We start from the raw sequence: 20,209 nt of genomic DNA, 5'->3' as shown, positions 1-20,209 counted from the left end.
AACTACTTATGGGCAATGTTTCCTACTTTGAAAAGAACTAATTTAACGGGAATTGTCACTTTCGCGTATTCAGAACCGAGTTGTACTCCCTAATCAAACCCTCTTATTGTCACTTATAAAAAGGCGCGCATTGCGTTAGAGTAGTAAACATGTTTTTAAGAAATATAGTATCTTGACTAAGTTGAAAAGTATTATAACCTGGATTTCTTAACCAAAAGAGGTTCTTACGAACCAGACTCTAAACTTATAAACGCGTCCGAGAATAGTTTTAAAATCTCTTTTCTTCTTAAATTAAAAACTCTTAATGAACTAAACAAAGCGCTTTCGCTGTTTTTGAAATAGTTAAAAACAATTAAGTTTAGATAGACGTTGGACGGCTTTCGATCTTACCCAACGGAATTGAAGTGCGGGAAAACTTAAGTTGAAAGCTAAAATAACCCTTAAGTTCTTCTACGAACAATTGTACGGATTATCGGTTCAATTACGATCCTTACATTCTAACCTTATAAATTTAGTTAGACATGGTAAAGTAAAAGTGCATTAATTTAAATAAAAGTAGTGCGAGTGCGGAAAATAAATAAAGTAAAGCGAGTGCGAGGAAATAAATAAAAGTAAAGCGAGTGCGAGGAAATAAATAAAAGTAAAGCGAGTGCGAGGAAATAAATAATTTAAAGCATGTGCGAGGAAATAAATAATTTAAAGCGAGTGCGAGGAAATAAATAATTTAAAGCGAGTGCGGGAAAATAAATAAGATAAAGACAAGTAATAATAACCTGCTCCAATCGGAGGGTTGGATAAATTGCAAAGCGGAAATGAAAATGGCGGCATGATTAACTTCCTTCCAAAGTGCTCCAAACTCGATTACAGACTCGATTACACGATTGTGGTAACACTCCAATGCGAAGTGATTACCACTTTAAAATACTGAATATATGCCTAAGTGAAACAAAGTTGCTATGAGTTTGCCTCTATTCTAAGTTTGGATGCTTGAAAAAGTGATTTCGAGTTTCTATTTATAAGCAAGTAAAAAGATGGAAATGACAAGGATGCCCTTCAACTTGAAAATGGGAGGGAAACTTTTCCTCTTGTGGCGCCCGCCACAAGACCATTCTGAGGCGCCTTAGTGGAAGTAGTGGGGAACGTGGCAGTTGAGGGAATTTGAGCTTGGACACGTCATGGCATGGTCTATGGCGCCAGCCATGGGGGAAGCCACAAGTACAAATGCTGAATTTTAGGGTTTTTGGCTCTTTTTCGCTCCTTTTCTCGATCGGGGCTCCGATTAAAGTAAAAACCTGAAAACAAAGAAAAACATAGTAATAACACAACAAAATAGCAATAAAACAACTAGAATGCATGTGAAATCGGAGTCGAAAATACGGTAAATTTCAGTGTTATCAATATTCTAATGCCCCATGCTTGATCTGAGCAAGAAAATCCAAAATATAAGGAAATGCTTCCTCTCAATGGCCAGTCTTGCCCTAATCTGTTAGGTATCTACATGGACTGCCCCAGTTACAAGTTATGAAGCAAACCATGGGTAAAGTTGTTGGTGTAAGCCCTAGAGGCCAATACTTTTGGTACTTGTATCGAATTATTTAAAGGCATTTTCTTTATTATGGTTGATTAATAAAGTCCCTGGAATAGATAGTCTGTTTAATGTATTAAGTGTGACTTAATCATGAGAACACATTAAACATAAGGACACTATTCTTAAAGTATCCGTAGTCGAGCTTTAATGTGAAGTGGGATAACATTAAAGCATTAAGACTATTATGTTTGTAGACTGATGATCACATCTCATGGATCATGGATAAAGAGTTATCAAGTCTTAAACATAGGTATGAATATTAGGAGTAATATTTATACCAGATTGACCCGCTATGAGAATACTATATAGAAAGTTATGCAAAGTGTCATAAGTTATTCTCATGGTGATAATAGTGTATACCACTCTTCGACCTGAAACCACTATGGATCCTAGATGTAGAGTCGAGTGCTTTATTGCTGATCCAACATTGTCCGTAACTGGATAACCATAAAGACAGTTGATGGGTACTCCACGAAGCATGCTGAGGGACATGAGTGTCCTAGATGGAATTTGCCAATTCTGCGTAACAGGATAAATGTCTATGGGCCCAATATTGAACTGGACAAGGGTGACACGGTCTATACCTTGTGTTCAATATAGACATAAGGGCAAAGGGGTAATTATACACATAATTATTATCACAGAAGGTTTTGTCAGATCACATGACATTTTCGTGACTTGGGTAGCAGTGATGTGTTGCTAGATACCGCTCACTGTTTATTATGTTAAATGCGTGATTTAATATAATTGCCAACGTCGTGAAAACCTATAGGGTCACACACAAAGGACGGATTGATGAGAGATAGAGTAACTAAGGAACACCCTAAGGTACGGTGCACTTAAGTGGGAGACGAAATATGGTAAGGTACCAAATACTTAAGTGATTTTGGGCATATTATAAGATATGGGCCAAAATACACTTAAGTGGGCTTTTTAGCTTGAAGCCCACACAAGTGGTTCTATAAATAGAACCCCTTGGGTAGAAGCATTGTCACTCCAATCCACTCAGACGGAAATTCAAGTAGAGGCTTGGAATTTTGTTTCCCTCTTTCTCTCACTCAAAGCCTTCATTCATAACAGCTAGCACTGCGATTGAAGGAATCCGTTCATGTGGACTGAGTAGAGACGTTGTCATCGTTCAACGTTCGTGATCGCCCCGTGGATCTGTATCAAAGGTTTTGATCATTATCAGAGATCTGCACCAAAGGTTTGAATCGCCACAAGAGGTAACGATTCTATCACTGATCATGCCCATTCGTAAGGATCACTAAATGGAGAAATTTTGAAATTTCGCTGCGCCTTGGATGGCAATTCTCCTACAAAAGTGATCTTGATCTTATATTCCCCAACGTCTTGGGTCTGCCTACCCCTATTCATCCATCTCTTGGAGTGTTTTGACTTTCTCATGCTTTTGAGGTGGTCTGCCCTTATACGAACCTTGAAGGGATTTTGCCCCTGACTGGTCGATATTTGAGGGAATGCCCCTGGCCAACTTCCTTTGCCTAATCTCGACGTGGTTGTCCCAGACTGACTGAATCTTGAAGTGGCTTGCTCAACGGAGTTATCAAATGCCTTTCCCCCTGGTGAGATTAATCTAAGAGGATGGCCTTTGCTCATCGGAGTCCTTAGGAAATTTGCCTCTTTTGGGTGACAAAAAACTTCTCAAGTCATGTTCATTGTGAAAACGCTCTTGATGTCAATGCTCGTTCACAAGTAAAACTATTTATGCTAATGTTATGTTTATGTCAGTTTTAGAAATCCAAGTATGTCCACTGAAAAGATGACATATAGTGAATGGATCACTAGTTACAAAAGTCATACTGATACTTAGCAAAACAAATAGGAGCCAGTTTCGACACAAGCTCTAATGCAATATGCTTTCAAAATAGACCTTGCTTCAATTAGATCTTTTGAGGGTTGTAATGTGGGATGGTTCACGGTTTAAGAAACAAAGGATTTATGGCTCAAAAATTTATTTAGCCTGCCCATTCTTCTTGATACCCTTCAGTCCTACGATCAACTAGTTTGACACAGACGTTTGTCTCTTAGAATGATGGGAGTGGTAGTAAGAGAACCCACAAGGTTTTGGGAGTGACAATCACTTGCCTTCCTATTTTTGTGTTTGCAGTCACACGACTTTGTTCTTGCTGAGGATTTCTGTTTTTGATTCCTCTTCTGCTCTTTTTTTGTTTTTCGACTTCCCTAATTTTGCCTGGACTGGGTTTTTTGCTTACAGTCCATCGGGATACCCTAATTTTTGCCTAAGCCACTTGTTTTCAAGTTTCGACTTAGTGGGCCTTTTCTCTCTCTCTATCTCTTTTTTTAGAGTTTTTTTTGTGGAACAAATCGTGTGACGTTTGTTGATTTGGTTTGAAAGGATTTGTGACTGTCTCACTTGTTTTGTTGGCGAGGGACAACCACTGGATTTGTGATTTCGACCTCTCGTGAGGGAAATGATGTGGTTGTCCTTTAGACAAGACACTCCCTAGAATATGGTTGATTCTCAAATGGTACACTCCCTTACTTTTTCTTTTTAAGAATTGAACGCGTGGTTAAATTAGCTGAAGACTACCCTACCCCGGGTTTAAGATGTGAGGGTTTCTCTGCTTGGAAGAAAACTCCTACTTCTAGGCTCAAAGGGGTTGACTAGGGATTATCATCCTTATACCTCCAGTGTTTGGGGATTTGAAGCAATGCCTTACATCATTAGCAAGGTGTTTATTTAAAAGCATACATGCAATGAGCTATTGTACCTTATATTCATCATTCTCCTTCTAAGTTTCATTTTTAAATAAAAGTAAGATAAGAGTGAACACGATTGTATTGACTTAAAACATGCATATTCATTTCATTGTTGCAAAAACAAGTTTTTAAGAGTGAATATTACAATGACAAGCAAGAAAGTTACACATGAAGACAAATGAATGATAACATAATTGCTGGCGTGATTAGCCTTGTTTCAACCGTAGAGTGGTGTCATCGTGCTTGTAGGAACTTATGTATGATAATCCCCAAGGAGGCTCTTATTCAGCTTCTTGTTCCTCATCCATTGGAACTGGTTGTGGCATTGCAGAAGTGCCTTCATGTGGAAGCATGAGGTTGCTCATTATATCCAGGTCGTTTGGTATGAATGTGATAGCCTTTGAATCAATCAGTTCCTGGACCTTGTATTTGAAGGCCTTACAACTCCCGATCGAGTGTCCGAGTGCTCCTGAGTGGAACTCACACCTAGCATTCATGCCGTAGTTCAAGGGAATAGGTGTTGGAGGAGGTCCTAGTACCCTTAACTTCACCAATGATCTGTTGAACAAAAGAGGGAGAATTCGACCATACGACATGGGAATCAGGTCAAACTGTTTTTCTGACCTCTTTGATTTTTTCTGGCCTTTTTTAGCATAAGAGTTTTGCCTTCCACTTGAGTACCAATTCTGATTCTGCATTTGGTTTCCCAGAGCTAGCTGAGGAACGAACATTGGCTGTTGATTAAGAAACCTTAGCAGTTCGGGTTGGGGACGGTATCCCTGAGGCAACTCATGATGTAAGGTGGAGCCGGACAGAGGCATAGGGGAGACCATTTCCATCCTGGAGGTTGGTGTGGGATTTCCTTCCTTTTTCAACAGTGTTTGCAAGATTTCCATAACCAAACTCATATGAGTCTTTAGTTGGCTGATGTCTTCCTTCAATGCAGCTTGACCTTGTTGGAGTTCTTCCACAGTGGCTTGAGACATACTCCTAGTTCTAAGCGTATGTCGGGAAATCAGCTAGTGGGGTAGAAACAGAAGGTGGTATAAGGTTTTGCTTATGAGATGCAAATGATGCATGAATGCGATGTTTATTTATGAATGGATGGGTGAGAAGGTTTCCATAGGTTTTTAGGAATGGGTCATGGTTTTGGACCATCGTGACGAAGCATGGAGTTAATAATGATTGCTTGGTAAACCAAGGTTCTCGCTTTGTGTGATATAAGGCTTTTGGAAAATTGGGTGTAAGACACTTCCCCTAGAGTCATGAACTTCCTTGACTGTCAGTCGCTTATGTCAATTTACTTGCCAGCCGACTGCTCCATCAAAGTCATCTACTCTAAGTGAGATCTTCGTATCGACCCTTACGACGAAGGCACCTCGGTGGCCTATACTACGCGACCATCGGTCTAGGCTATCCCTAGTATTAAAGGTTCTAAAAGGGGTATTAGGTTCATTGACTCTAGTAAAATAAAAGATGCTTACGCCGAAAGCACGACGGTCATCAATCCCCTTAAGAGAATCTATCACTAAGTGAGGTTCTCGTACGACCCTAACGAGGAAGACACCTCGCAGATCAATACTACTCAACCTCTCCTATCTCAAGCAAACTCTCAGACTCGGGTGGGGAGTCTTTCACACAAGGTTTTTTCTTTGCAATCATTATTGCTTCAAAAAATTCTTCGTCCCAGAGTCAGGGTTTCGGACCAACAAGCAAACAAAGAAAATATGCACAGGTTAGCAAAGAAAGCAATATATACAGAAAAAATAGATAACAGATAAATCTCCACGTACGTAAAAAAGGAACAACCCAAACTAGGATAGACTTGCTTAGGGAAAATCGTATCCCCAGCAGAGTCGCCAGCTGTCGCTACCGGGATTTCACGATAACGAAACCGGGACTAAAGAGACGCCAAAGAGAGGCAAAGTCAGAAGAGTTGCCATCGAATTTTATTTAGTTTACCTCTATCGGAGAGGAGATGGGAAATAGTCGATAAAACCCTCGGAAAAGAGACGCGCACGGGAAGCGCTAAAAGAGAATAAGGAATCGGTCTCGCAACCGAGATTTGGGTTTGGAAGTCGGTTACGCAAGGGGAAGGTATTAGTACCCCTCACGTCCATGGTACTCCATGGGAACCATTTGGGTTGTTTTACATACATGGGATTTATCTATTATTGTTTTATTTTCAAAAGAATGTGTGAAAAGAAGGGGGTGTTTTTGTTATTATAGTGCTCGCCAAGGATTGAGGTCCTTGTGCCTACGTATCACTCATTCGGGGATGAGGAATCAGAGCTCCGTAGTTCGGAGTAGAAAATATTTGTGTGTTGGTTGATTTTACCTTTGAGAAAAGGGTTTTCAGGATGATGCCCTAAGGCACAAAAATGAGTTTGATGAGTTGTATTGTTTTTACCTTAAATAAGGGTTTTATGAAATGAGTGTTTGTGATTATATTGTACTAAAGTCTATGGGCGGAGGTGATTATTCTAGACAACAAGTCAAGTGTCTTGCGTCCAAAATAATCAGAGTAAGGGTAGGAATGATCAATTCTCACTCCTTCTCCACCACTTAAGGCTCGTGGCGCACAATAATAATCGTAACTATTAAGTGTTTCGAATTTGATTATAAAATGCCACTTGACGTTGAATCAAGGGTTTGTTTTATTTAATTATGAAATTTGGCTTATGCAACATGAATGCAAAGTAACCAACAAGAAATAAAGAGTCTCATTGTTAGGTAGCCCAAGAGAAATCCTTTTGTGTGCAAAAAGTGACCTAAGCTAAACAAAGGATAATGGTCTTACAAACATGTCCCCCTAAGGTGGTGCCATGATGCCATTCTTACAACATGCATGTAAGTTACAGATGAAAATCCAAGTGTTTACAAAGTATCACAAAAAGTAAAGGAAGACCTCCAAGCAAAGGTCCTAAGATGAAATCCTCTAAGCCCAAGTTGATTAAGAGTGGAGTGAATATATTTGGTCATTACCATTTTATCATGTTTTAGTTATTTTTAATGTATGATGACAATAAAATAAATAACAAGTAAATAAACATGCATGATGAGTTTGTACAATGATGATGATAATGAGTACTTGAATGTAAATTTCAAGGTAATGACATAAAAGTAAATCACAAGATAAAGAATGACAATATCACAATAATAATGATTAGTGAATGTAAATGAACAATAAAATAAATTGCAAGGAAGTAAAGTGCAATAATGTAAATGTTAGGAGTTAGTATTTAATAGTTAGTAGTTAGTAGAATAACAATAAGTAAATAGAATAACAAGTTAATGTAAAGAAAATGGTTTCATCTATGTATCAAATGACCCAAACATGGTTGAAATAGAGGCAACCTATCAATGCCTCAAAGTATCATGAAGGATCTATTGATCAATCATTAATAGGTTTGAAACATTGAAGGTTTTATCAACTCTAAACAACCATAGTCATGATCTAATAGATCTCATCAACCAATAAATATAAATGATAACAAGAAACAAAGTTTGATTGAAAATGGTGGATAAAAAGTAGTAAGAGCAAAAAATCCCCAAAAGGGTGTAAACCCAACAAAAACCACTTGTCTCAAAGTTGACTCAAATCTCTCTCAAAACACAACCCAAGAGTAAAAACTCATTTTCAAACATAAAACAAAACCAAAAATGTTAAGGAGTTTGAGTCCAAAATATTACCAAGAGTGTGGTGTCAAAACTAGGTTATTGTTGTGTTTGGGTTTGAGAATGAAGCAAAAAGCTTGGAAGAGGGTAGCTATAGTTGTTGTGGTAGGAAAATGGAAGAGAGGGAAGGTGTATGTTTATATGGTGGTGGTGAATGATTATGTAAGTGAAGGTCACAAGTTTGCTACTGTTTTTATTGTGTGGAGATTGTGGATTTTTACATGGTGGTTGGGTGGTTCAAAGAAGAAAAGAGGGTTTAGGTGAGTTAGGGTTTAGGTTGAAAAGAGGGATCTTGAATGTGATTTGGACAGAGGTTTTGTGGCTTTCAATCTTGAAAAATGAGTGGGGATAGTGCTCTATTTATAGAGGGAGCAAATGGGTTGAAGTGGGTGAAAGAGAATTACTTTGTGGTGAAAAAATAGAGTTACTACTGATGTCTGCGCAGGTGTAATCGATTACCATGATTAGGGTAATCGATTACATAGTCCAAAATGGCCAAAAAATCAATTTTTTGTCTGTGTAGTCGATTACCATGATTAGGGTAATCGATTACACAGTCCAAAATGGCCAAAGAATCAATTTTTTGTCTAGGTAATCGATTACCATGATTAGGGTAATCGATTACCCAGTCCAAATTTTATTTTTTAGAACTTTAATCGGATAACCCCATTTTTTTCTCGGATATAAACACCATGCCTTGAGTCCGTGTAATATGTATTTGGTTATGAAAGTTCAATGAAATGATGATGAAATAATGAAAGCATGCATGTGCAGTGGGGCCATGGATCAGATGAAAGTTGTATCGGGGTAGGGTGAATTTTGGGGTATGACATTAGGTAATTATTTATAGGTGAAAGGTAAGACAAACTGGCTTGATGTCCTTGGTGACTTGATATTTTGGATGATATTTCGTTGTGTAGATATCTATTTTGAGATCATTCAGAGGATAATTTAGTTCCTAGTTTTTTTAGGAACCTTTGATATATTGTGCCTTAGTTGTATATTATTTTTAGACATGTATATATGTACACCGTTGTCGATAGGCTCTCATGTATTTCAGTACCAAACTTACACTATGTATAATATATATTCTAAACATGTATTATATGTCGGTGTTACACTTAGTTATAAATATATGTCAACATTATTGTAAATGTTTTTTAATCGAATCACTAAAAATGACCTCTCATGATCATGGAATCAACTCCTAACTTCAACAAAATTTATTATTTTTATTTATTTTAAAAGGTCTCTATATAATTTGTTTTAGATCTCATAATCGTTTACCTTAATATCTATTTTTTTCCAACTTATATTCCAAAATAAAAAACTTTCCCTCATATATCTCAACTTACCCAACTTTCAAACATAAAATAATGGACTAGTTAGTGTAAGACCCCAATTTTGACCCTAAGATCCCTCATGTTATCTCATCATTTGCATTAGCTTTGGGATCACATCTTGGCATCCTTCTCACCCCTCATTCATTGGGTTTGTATTGGGAGAGATCACTAAGCACATTTGATTTTATCAAACTATATTTTCTTTTTTTTACTAACCAAAATACCAAAAATATGTCTACGTGTAGCTTTGTTTCTTTTGTAGGTAGTGTGTGTGTCCACCCGTGCCTCATCAAGCTCACAACTAGGGTTTGAGATTCTCAATACAAGGGGTCAATAAAATAAAGGTTCATAATGGTTTTAAGCATCATATATGTATCCCCATGATATTTATTTGTCAATTTGATCAAGAATTCATCAAGAGTTGGAAGCCCTAATTCATCTAGGTATCTTGTATGACTTCCTCAGCAAGCTTCTTCGTCAATTGGTCAAAGATATAAAGGGTACTTAATTATACATAATCTCAAACATATTTTATCCTCTATGAACCCCAAAGATCAAGCTAACTTCAAGTTTTCAAGTTGGTTCAAGGAAGTTGACTAGAGAAAGTCAACCGATCAAAACTGGGGTTCCCTAGACCCTATCTCCTTCAGTTTCTGTCATATGAAAATGATTCCAAGAGAAACATTACTCTTTATGATATTACAAACAAATTTCATGTTGACATCAAGAGCTAATTTTGCTTGGAAAGTCATTTTTTATGGTGAAATATTATAGGTCATTTTGTCTGTGCCCTAGTTGGGAGGTCAACTTCCAAGGACCATAACTGGCTCACTTTTTACGATATAAATACCATACAAGTTCCATGATCAATTTCAATATGTCTTCTCCAACTTTTATTCTTTGATAAATGTCAAAATCTACTTGGAAGGGCATGTGCCAAGAGGAAACATTATAGGTCATTTTGGGCCATTACCATTGAACAAGCAATTTTCCTCAACTTCTAAAATCTCTAACTCCCTCATGCCAAATTCAAATGATGTCAAATTTGTGACCAAATTTAATAGGAATGGAAGATATACAACTTTGGTGAAGAAACAATTCTCATTATTGTCGCATCCGCGAAAAACAATCGGCGGGCAAAAGCAAAACAAACAGAGCCGCCACAGTGCGTTATTTATCCCAAAAGAGGGAAAGGAAACGCTCGAAGTAAACCTGGAAAGGAAATGGTCTTACGACCGGAGATTACAAGGATCGGGAGTCGGTTACGCAAGGGGAAGGTATTAGCACCCCTCACGTCCGTCGTACTCGACGGGATCCACGCTCAAAAGAATAGAATAAGGTTGCTGAATAACTGCTCAAAAAGAATGCACACACACTGGATTAAAACACAGATGGAAGAAGAGGGGAACGGGCTCGCTAGGATATCGCATCCTATGCCTACGTATCTCATCTGGAATGAGAATCAGAGCTACCGTAGTTCGGCTAACGCACGCCGAAACAAAACACACGCACAGACGCTGAGACATCAGAGCAAACACACAATTGGAAACGGACTGCCAATAGCTGGTCTTACGTCCGACTCCAACCAACAAACACAAACAAGGAAACCGACTGCCAATCGCTGGACTTACGTCAGACTCCAAACAAACAAACACATAGGAAACCGACTGCCAATCGCTGGACTTACGTCAGACTCAAAGCACACAAACAAACACAGGAAACCGACTGCCAATCACTGGACTTACGTCAGACTCCAAACAAGCACACGCTGACCGGACGCTGAGTCGTCAAAAGAAACACAAAGGTTGAACAAACAAGCTAACAGGGAGTCTGGTACTCGAGCCTGCTAGCTGTCAAGCAAACACACACAAAAAGAAAAAGGGTTCCCGGAGAGACCTCGCACGATCTCCTGCCTACGTACCTCATCTGGTATGAGGATCAGGGCAACGTAGTTCCCCTGAACAGGGGAGAAATTTCTATCCTAACCAGAGACTGGGAAATGACAGACTAGAAGGGAGACTGACTCGAGCCTAATAGTTATCATGTAATCCACAATAGTCCTAGGTTGAGGTTTCTAACAAGAGTTTGACTCACACAGGCAGTGAGTCAACTCAAGTCTATCCCTACGTACATCAACTTCCTCAAAAGTTGATCATACGACTCCTACAGAAAGGAGATGATAAGCTAAGCAGATAAACATCAAAGCAAATAGCATACACTATACACAACCAAGGGGCTCAAGCAAGGTTAGGTTTTAGTCAAGGGGTCATATCGACCTTGACAAACAAACCAACTGGAAATGGGTGTTTTGAGCTCTTAACCCTAACATTGAGAGTTAGGGTGAAGTAGATGAAATGGGAATGAGGGGTGTGCCTCATAGCTCTTATCCCTGGCCTGGGAGAGCTTTAATCAATAGAAAGTGTGGGAGTCCAGAATGAAGGAACTCTTCTCCACATGACTGACACTACAAGATTTTTGGTTTTTATTCAAAATGCATCAACACATGGTGTGAGCAAGATGAATGACACAACAGAATAGCAGGGGATGGATTACATATCCCTTTTATCTGCCAATTTCCTCTTAAGAGGACTTAACCTGCCTGGTACAAAATTAAGCATACAAAAACATGGCCTCTTAAGGAGGGCTTCAGACAGGTGCCTGCCAACATAACATGGCAGGTCTTCCAGACTACATGAAGAATAGGGATTATACCTAAGTGGTATGCCAACCACAAGCAATAGCAAAGCAAAGTTCAAATGAACTTAAAGCAACTTAGGTACCTGTGGCAACAACTAAACCAATCAGTACATTATTCAGACAACAGTCAACAGTCAATAGTTTATAACAAACAGACAATCCCAATGTACAATGTGTAAGCCATAAGTCAAACTCAAATGACTTATCATCAACCTACAATACACACAAATGTTAGCAATCGATAGCAAATATCAACATTCAAATGGTGAAGCATCATCAACCATGGAGATTAGGTGCTTAGTCCTGAAATTCAAAGCTCACATGTAAGTATACACCACTAGGTCAAAGCCTAGGGTCAAAGATGAAGAAAAAATCCAAAACAGAAGCTGAAATATAACACAATACAACTTCAAACACATATTGACATGTCCTAAAAAGGCTCACATCAAAATCATCCATCAAAAGCATTTCATGATCAAGAGAAGTTAAAGGCAATTTCAAAGCTCATATTTGATCATCATGAATGAAAAATCCAAATCAAAACAGAAATGATTCAAATAATTCTGGAAAAATTCATGAACATTCAACACATCTAACATGATCAACATACAAAAAATCAGAAGCATCAAAGATCATTTGTCATGGAAATTAAATTGCACAAGTTAGACATCCAAAGGTGTGACACAAATTGTCACACCATGCAAACACATTCATAAAACAGAAATGGAGCATGAGAAAAATGTCAAACTAAAACTAAAATGTCCATCAATGTGTCTAGAATCATCATGCAAAATTTGGTAGCAATTGGATTAAAATCAAACATTTCACAACAAGATGAATAAGGCAAGGTCACAAATAGACACATGATCACATATGATAGCACCAAATAAATTCCAACCATGCACAACTTCAGAAAAAATCATCATAAAAAACTAGACATCTGAAGGAACAATTAGCAAAAAACTAGGTACTTTTTGGATCATTTTTCAATTTGATATGCATTTTACAAGTTGGAAAAAATAATGAAAATCAAGATGAACATATATTGGAAATTTGAAGGGAAAGGCAATAAAATATGAATGGATTTGAATATTTGTCTTCGCTGGGAATCGAACCAGGTTGAGATTCAAATGAGGAGCGCGCCTAGCAATGAAACTACGTCGTTTTGGCTGAAAAGCCCTAGGGAAATAGCGGCGGTTACAACCGTCACAAAAACCGACGCAAATGATGAATCTTCATCTTCTTCATGAAGAACACGAAGAACACTCATGAACTTCAATGGAGTTTTTCCAGATTTTTCCAGATTTCCAGAAATGCTCAGATTTTCAAAAACTTTATACCAAAACGAATCTCATGCAAAGGAAATAATAGATCAAGCATCAATTAATCCTAATTCAACATGATTCATGCAAATCGAAGCAAATAAAGTTTGACATGTGAAACTTCAATCAAGCATATCTCTCTCAATTTTTATCCGTATCGCACGAAATTTATATCAAAATGATCAGTAAAGCAAGATCTACAAGAATATCTACATGAATTGTGAAATTATGAAGCTCTAAAAACTCACCTCTTGAAGAGCAGTTCCTTGTTTGGCACGATTCAAAGCTCCAGATGATCCAAATCAGTTCCAGAATGCTTGTGATGATGTTTGATGAAGAAAAGGAAGCTTGAGAACGTGTAGATCTAGATTAATAATCAACTTCCATCTTTGAGTTTTGAGCTTCAAATGCTTGGTTCTTGCACGAATTCAACAAACCAATACTTGATTCACACTCTAATCAACTCACTGATCATGAATCTTTAACAAAAACAAGGTGTTATGTTGAAGGATTTTGAAATTTGGTTTGAAGAAAATTTTGGAGGGAGAGAGAAACTAGATCTAGAAATGTGAAATTATGATTAACCTCCCAAATTCTGTTATGATTATGGTATTTATATGCTGTACTAATCACACTAAAAATGTTAATTAGCAATGGTTAAGGGTAATTAGCAAAAATAAGGTGTTTTGACAAAAATTGAAAAATTGCATGGTGCATGTAGTAATTCTACGTGAACAGTAACATTTGCTTGGTTAAATCCACTTAAAAACTTCCAATTAACACAATGGCAATGGTGATTTGCTCCCATGATGCATAAATTTCAAATTTGTGAATTTCCCTCCAAAAATGGCTTGAAAAATCAAATCATCATGTGATGGAAATTCATGCAATGTGATGATTGTTTTGGAAAGTTCCTGTCATGAGAAGAATTTTAGAAAAAGAGGCACCAAATTTGGAGTTATGAATCAAAAGTTATGGCCATTTGAAATCCCATGCACACTTGACAATGATTTGACCATATCTCCTCAACCATACATCATAAATTCATGATCTTGGACTTTTTGGAAATGGGAGAGAGAGAGATCTTCAAATTTCATGTTGGACAAAAAATCATTTGAAGCTTCTTTGGTGATGCAAGATTGAGTTGAATTTTAACCAAAACCCTTCCATTTTTGGAAACTTTCAATTATGGGTCACTTTCCATTTTTGGCAACTTTTGCCATGACCTCAAATTCTTCAAGATATGCATTTGTAATGACACATAAGCCTCTTTGGGACAAGAATGAGATGTTGAAACTCATTTCTCCACTTCCAAGCCCTCGGTTGACTTTCTGTTGACTTTTTGGTGTCCTAGATGACTTGAACATGCACAGATGGCTTTGAGCGTCAACCACTTGATGAAATGGCTCCAAAATGAACCCTAGCTTATACAAGCTCAATAAAATCATATGATGACCTCCATCTCAATAAAGACCTCATCTCCTTGAGAATCCCTGATTGGGAGAATGCCATTGATTAGGGTTGACCAGAGGTCAAAACCCTAATCCCAAGGAACATGAACAAGCATACTGAACCCCTTGAGGATGATAAGACCATGATGATGGTGATATATCCTTGCCAACAAGATAATACTCCACCTCCTTGAAGAACCAATAAAACCCTAATTGAAGATCAACCCTCAGATGGCTGGTGATCAATCCATGAAGACCCTCAGGCTTGAATCTCTTGACCTCTATATCTTCTGAGAAAGACTTAGGAGGATGACTTGTTTATTTCTCATGATATGCAATATGCAATGACTAATGCCTTAAAAATGAAAGATTCAAAAATGCAAAACTAGTCCCAAGAGAGGAGGGCAAATTTTGAGGTGTTACAGCTGCCCCTATTCAATCCACTATGAACCTGTCGATATGAACAGCCTCGGCTTTCAGATGATCAGGGTGAAGAGTGATTGAATACCAAGAACAGACGAACAATTTGCGCTCTGATGGGGAATAATTAACAATGCCTGTCAGAATCGGTCAAGAAGTGACCTTAAAAGAAAAATCTGTCGGGTACGAAGAAAGTTGGCCTGAATACCGAAAAGAATGTTGACCTAGATACCAAAATAAATGGTAACACAGGAACCACCATGGCCTGAACGCCGCTCATCAGTCTGAATACTGAATATCGGAATATGAGATTATTAATGCCGGTCTGAACACCGAGAGATTGGCTTGAATGCCCGAAAAACTGGCCTGAATGCCATTTCAGTCTGGATACCACTTCGGTCTGGGTACCACTTCGGTCTGAATACCACTTCGGTCTGGATACCGGGAGATTGGCCTGAATGCCACTTCGGTCTGGATACCGGGAGATTGGCCTGAATGCCACAAGTACTTCAACTTGATCATTGGAAACTTCTTCGATCTGAAAACCAGAAACTGGTCTGAATACCCACCTCGGCCTGAACACCGGAAACTTGGCCTGAATGCCGCAAGCTGCATCGATCTGAACTTCGGAAGCTTCTTCGATCTGAAAATCGGAAAATCTGGTCAGAACACCCACCTCGGCCTGAACACCGGAAACTTGGCCTGAATGCCATAAGCTGCATCGATCTGAACTTCGGAAGCTTCTTCGATCTGAAAATCGGAAAGTCTGGTCTGAGTGCCACAACGGTCTGAATACCCGAAAAACTGGCCTGAACGCCACATCGGTCTGAATACCCGAAAAACTTGTCATGCCTGTCAGCATCGGCAGAGATAAGGAACAGTGATAAATGAGGCGGCATGCGCGCCAACGACCCACGCTGGGGATAACAAGCCATGAGCATGCCATCCTCTATCCAACCCTAGCAACCGAACAATTCGCACTCAGCTGGGGATTTTTCTCTCTTTACTTTTTCTTTTTGGACCCCGAAACTTCTTGGATTATCACTTCCATCTCCGCCTGACAGAAATCCTTCCTCCAATATCGCACTACTGGGGAATACTGGTTGATTCAAAATCACGATGCCAAACTCCTCAGAGTAACGTCTTCACCCTCTGGCGAAACCAATCCTCAAGCGGTAACCACGGCTTGAGACTAGCTTATGCTTGCAATGCTGATGCATGACGATTTTTTTTAGCGCAATGCTCCATAACTATGGAAATGCTACGCAATGAACTATGCAATATGTTATGCTTATCTACATGATGAATGCATAAAAAGTATCCCCCTCAAGGGACTCCTCTGGGGGGCTCGAGGCACTCTGTTGAGGAACTCGACAACACTCCGATCTCCACCCTGCCGGGGAATAGCACTGTTGCTGGGGAATAGGCAACCCTCACCAGGGATAACCTCCTCTGCACCCGATCCGCTTGGGGATTTCGCTGGGGAAGAAACCACCAACGCACTCTGTGGGGAAAACAACAATCTTCGACTGGCTGGGGAACTTAACAAGCTCCACCATGTTAGGGGAAACAACTACCAACAGACACCTCCGCTGGGGAAATAGCAACCTTCAGGCCTGGCTGCTGAGGAAACACCAATCTAAAACCTGCTGGGGAGATAACCATCCTGACCCTACTAGGGAAGACACAGACCTTGAATCTGCTGGGGAGGTAACAATCCCAACTCCGCTTGGGGAAATAAGGAAAGTCTGGCACAGAACAACCGTCGACTCGTCGAACCATGGTATTCACCATCTAACTCCAGTGTCAGCTTTCCACTTTTGAGAGCTCCCAGACTCGTCTGGACTTTTCTGATTCATCACCTTGTATTCTCAACTTCTCCATACTCCATGGAGATCGAACCCTCTGGATTCATACAAACTTTCCAGTCTTCAGACTTTGAAGAGTCTTCTTGATTAATCCTCCAGGATCATCGCACGTCTCTCACTGTTTCTTCACCATTCTCCGATGCCTTGTCCCTGATTGGACTCCACGGGGATCTTTTGTCAAAAAGGCTTCACATCACAACCTGCAAGTGAGCGAAAATATCTAACAGCACCTGCAAAAGAGATCGTTAGATAAAAATGTGCCCCAGGCGTGCCAAGATCCCAACACCTGAATCACTCCACCTTCCGAATAAGATTTCAAGTTTTCAATCTTATAAACATGCATTGGAAGGGATCTCCATGTCTCAAAATGCAAAGATTCTATATCAAAAATAATTGGATGTTTTTGCAATCAAAGCGGTAATGAAAAACAAAAACAAAATTATTTGACTGAATATGCATTTTATTGATTGAAAAGGTGTGGCTCAAACTGAGCAATACACAGGAAGCAATTCCTGAAAAGAGGTAATTGCGCACAAAAGGAAAAATCTATCCTAATGGCAATGTGAAACCGCGATCTCATCGAGTTCCAACTCGGTTACACCCCATATGTCCTCAGACTCTCCGCACCTTCTGCCTTCTGAACAAGATGCTTCCAATCGATCCCTACTAGGGATTATCCATGGTGTCTTAACCAAAGTAAACGATCATCCTAGACGCAGTTGTTCGTTTCAATCCCTCTTTTTCCTGGACCGCCCTTTCGGGTTTTCAGTCCACCGGGATACCCTTTTTTGCCCAAGCCGCCCTTGTGGGGTTTTCGACTTGCCGGGTGTACAGTTTTTTTCTTTTTATCCCTAATTTTTACATGAACCTTTTCATTTTTTTCTCTTGGTTCGCCGGGATGCCCATTTTTGCCTGGACTATTTTATTCTTTTCGTCCAGCGGGTCTCTTTATACGAAGTATTTTTTTAACTGTGTCCGCATTCACAGGGGATGGAGAATCCTCGCCATCCATGGTCGTTAACAACAAGGCTCCGCCAGAGAAAACCTTCTTGACCACGAATGGACCTTCATAATTGGGTGTCCACTTGCCCCTTCGATCGTTTTGAGGAGGAAGGATCCTTTTCAACACCATATCACCCACGTGATATACCCGAGGTCACATATTTCGGTCAAAAGCACGCTTCATCCGCTGCTGGTATAACTGCCCATGACAAATGGCCGCCAACCTCTTTTCCTCAATCAGACTCAACTCTTCGTACCGAGTCCTTACCCATTCGGCCTCTTGCAATTTCACGTCCATCAGGACTCTTAAAGAGGGAATCTGAACCTCGACCGGTAGCACGGTGTAAGACCCCAATTTTTTCCCTAAGATCCCTCATGGCATCACATCATATCATAACATTTCATTGCCTCAAGGATCATTGGACACCTTGCTTCCTTCCCTGTGGGTGGGTCATCTTTTTTAGAGTGATTCTTGATCACCAAGCATGTTTGCATTTGTATATCATTGCTTTTCTTTTTAATCACTAACCAAAAAGTACAAAAATATGTCATCTAACCTTTGTCTTGCAGATGAAGCAATAACAGGTCAAGGCAATCAAAGGCATTCATTGAGCAATAGATGGTGGTCATTCTTGAGATTTGGGCCCCACAATCATTATCAAGAGTTCATATGAGCTATGATGTCATTTTGAAGCAAAATCCCAAGTGGTAGAGGCTTGAATCTCATCAGAACATTTTCAGGTCATCTGAAGACCTAAAAGGTCAACTGCAAAGTCAACTGTGGATTTGGAGGTGGGAAGTGATTAGAAATACTTCATTCATGTTCAAACAAGTCTCATTTGACATTTCAAACACTCACATTGAAGAATTTGAAGTCAGGTCAAGACTTTCCCAAAATAGCAAGTGACCTATAATTTGAACTTTCCAAAAATGGAAAGATTTTGGACCAACTTCAACTCAATATTACATCATCAAGAAAGCTTCAAATGAAATTTTGTTAAACATGAAAGTTGTAGATCTTTCTCTCCCATTTCTAAAATGTCCAAGATCATGAGCATATGATGTGTGGTTGAGGAGATATGATCAAATCATGGCAAAGTGTGCATGGAACTTCAAATGGCCATAACTTTTCAACCAAAGCTCCAAAATGAGTGGTTCTTTTTGCATTTTGTTCATCATAACATGCACTTTCCAAATGTACCATTACATGACATGAATTTCATTTGCATGGCCTTTGGCTTATTCATGAAGATTTTTGAAGAAAATTCCATAAAATCATTTTGGTTGATCATGAGCATACAAAACCAATTCAAAAGCTTGCATGGGTTGTTTTTAAGTGATTTTGGTTCAGCAACATGCACTGTTCACGTGGCCACCACATGCATGAGGTGAAAACCCAATTTGTGCATACACTCTAAAACTTAATTAACCTCCATTGCATTTGGCTTAAACATGATTACAAAATGATTAGCATGTAGTATATAAGGTTAAACATAACTGCATTTGCCAAAAAACTGCAATTTCAGATCTAGATTCAAAAAATTCTCAAAACTTTTCTCTCAAATTTTTTCCAATTTTCTTAACACAAGAACCTTTCCTGTTGGTTGATTCATGATTATGAAGCATTGTTAAGCAAGATTGGACGTCGAATTGAGAGAAATCGTGCCACATTTGAACATACTCGAAGCTTGAAGCATCCATGGTGATTTCAAAATCTGCTGGATTCATGTGCAGTTGAGCTTCAAATTCATCATCAATCAACTCCATAAGCATTATAAAGAAGATTTGGAGCATTGGATGAGCTTGTAGCGCGATATTTCAACTTCTGCTCTTCAAGAGGTCATGATTCGATCTCTCTAATTCTCAAATTTATTGTGATATTTGTGTAGATCTAGGTTTGCTGGTAATTCTGAGCTTTGAATCGTGCAATTTGGTGATGTTTTGAGCTAGATATGATTGATTGAAGTTTTGATGATGAGTTTTATTCTCTTCGATCCGTGCTTGTTTTGATGTTTCTGCATGATTTGGTTATGGATTCTTGATGTACATGACATGATGATTCGAATGTTGTGCTTGATTTTGATTTCTGGACACATTT

The sequence above is a fragment of the Lathyrus oleraceus genome, chromosome 5 (genome assembly GCF_024323335.1).
Source record: "Lathyrus oleraceus cultivar Zhongwan6 chromosome 5, CAAS_Psat_ZW6_1.0, whole genome shotgun sequence".
NCBI classification, from domain to species: Eukaryota; Viridiplantae; Streptophyta; class Magnoliopsida; order Fabales; family Fabaceae; genus Lathyrus; species Lathyrus oleraceus.
Note: the sequence above shows the minus strand (reverse complement) of the source record.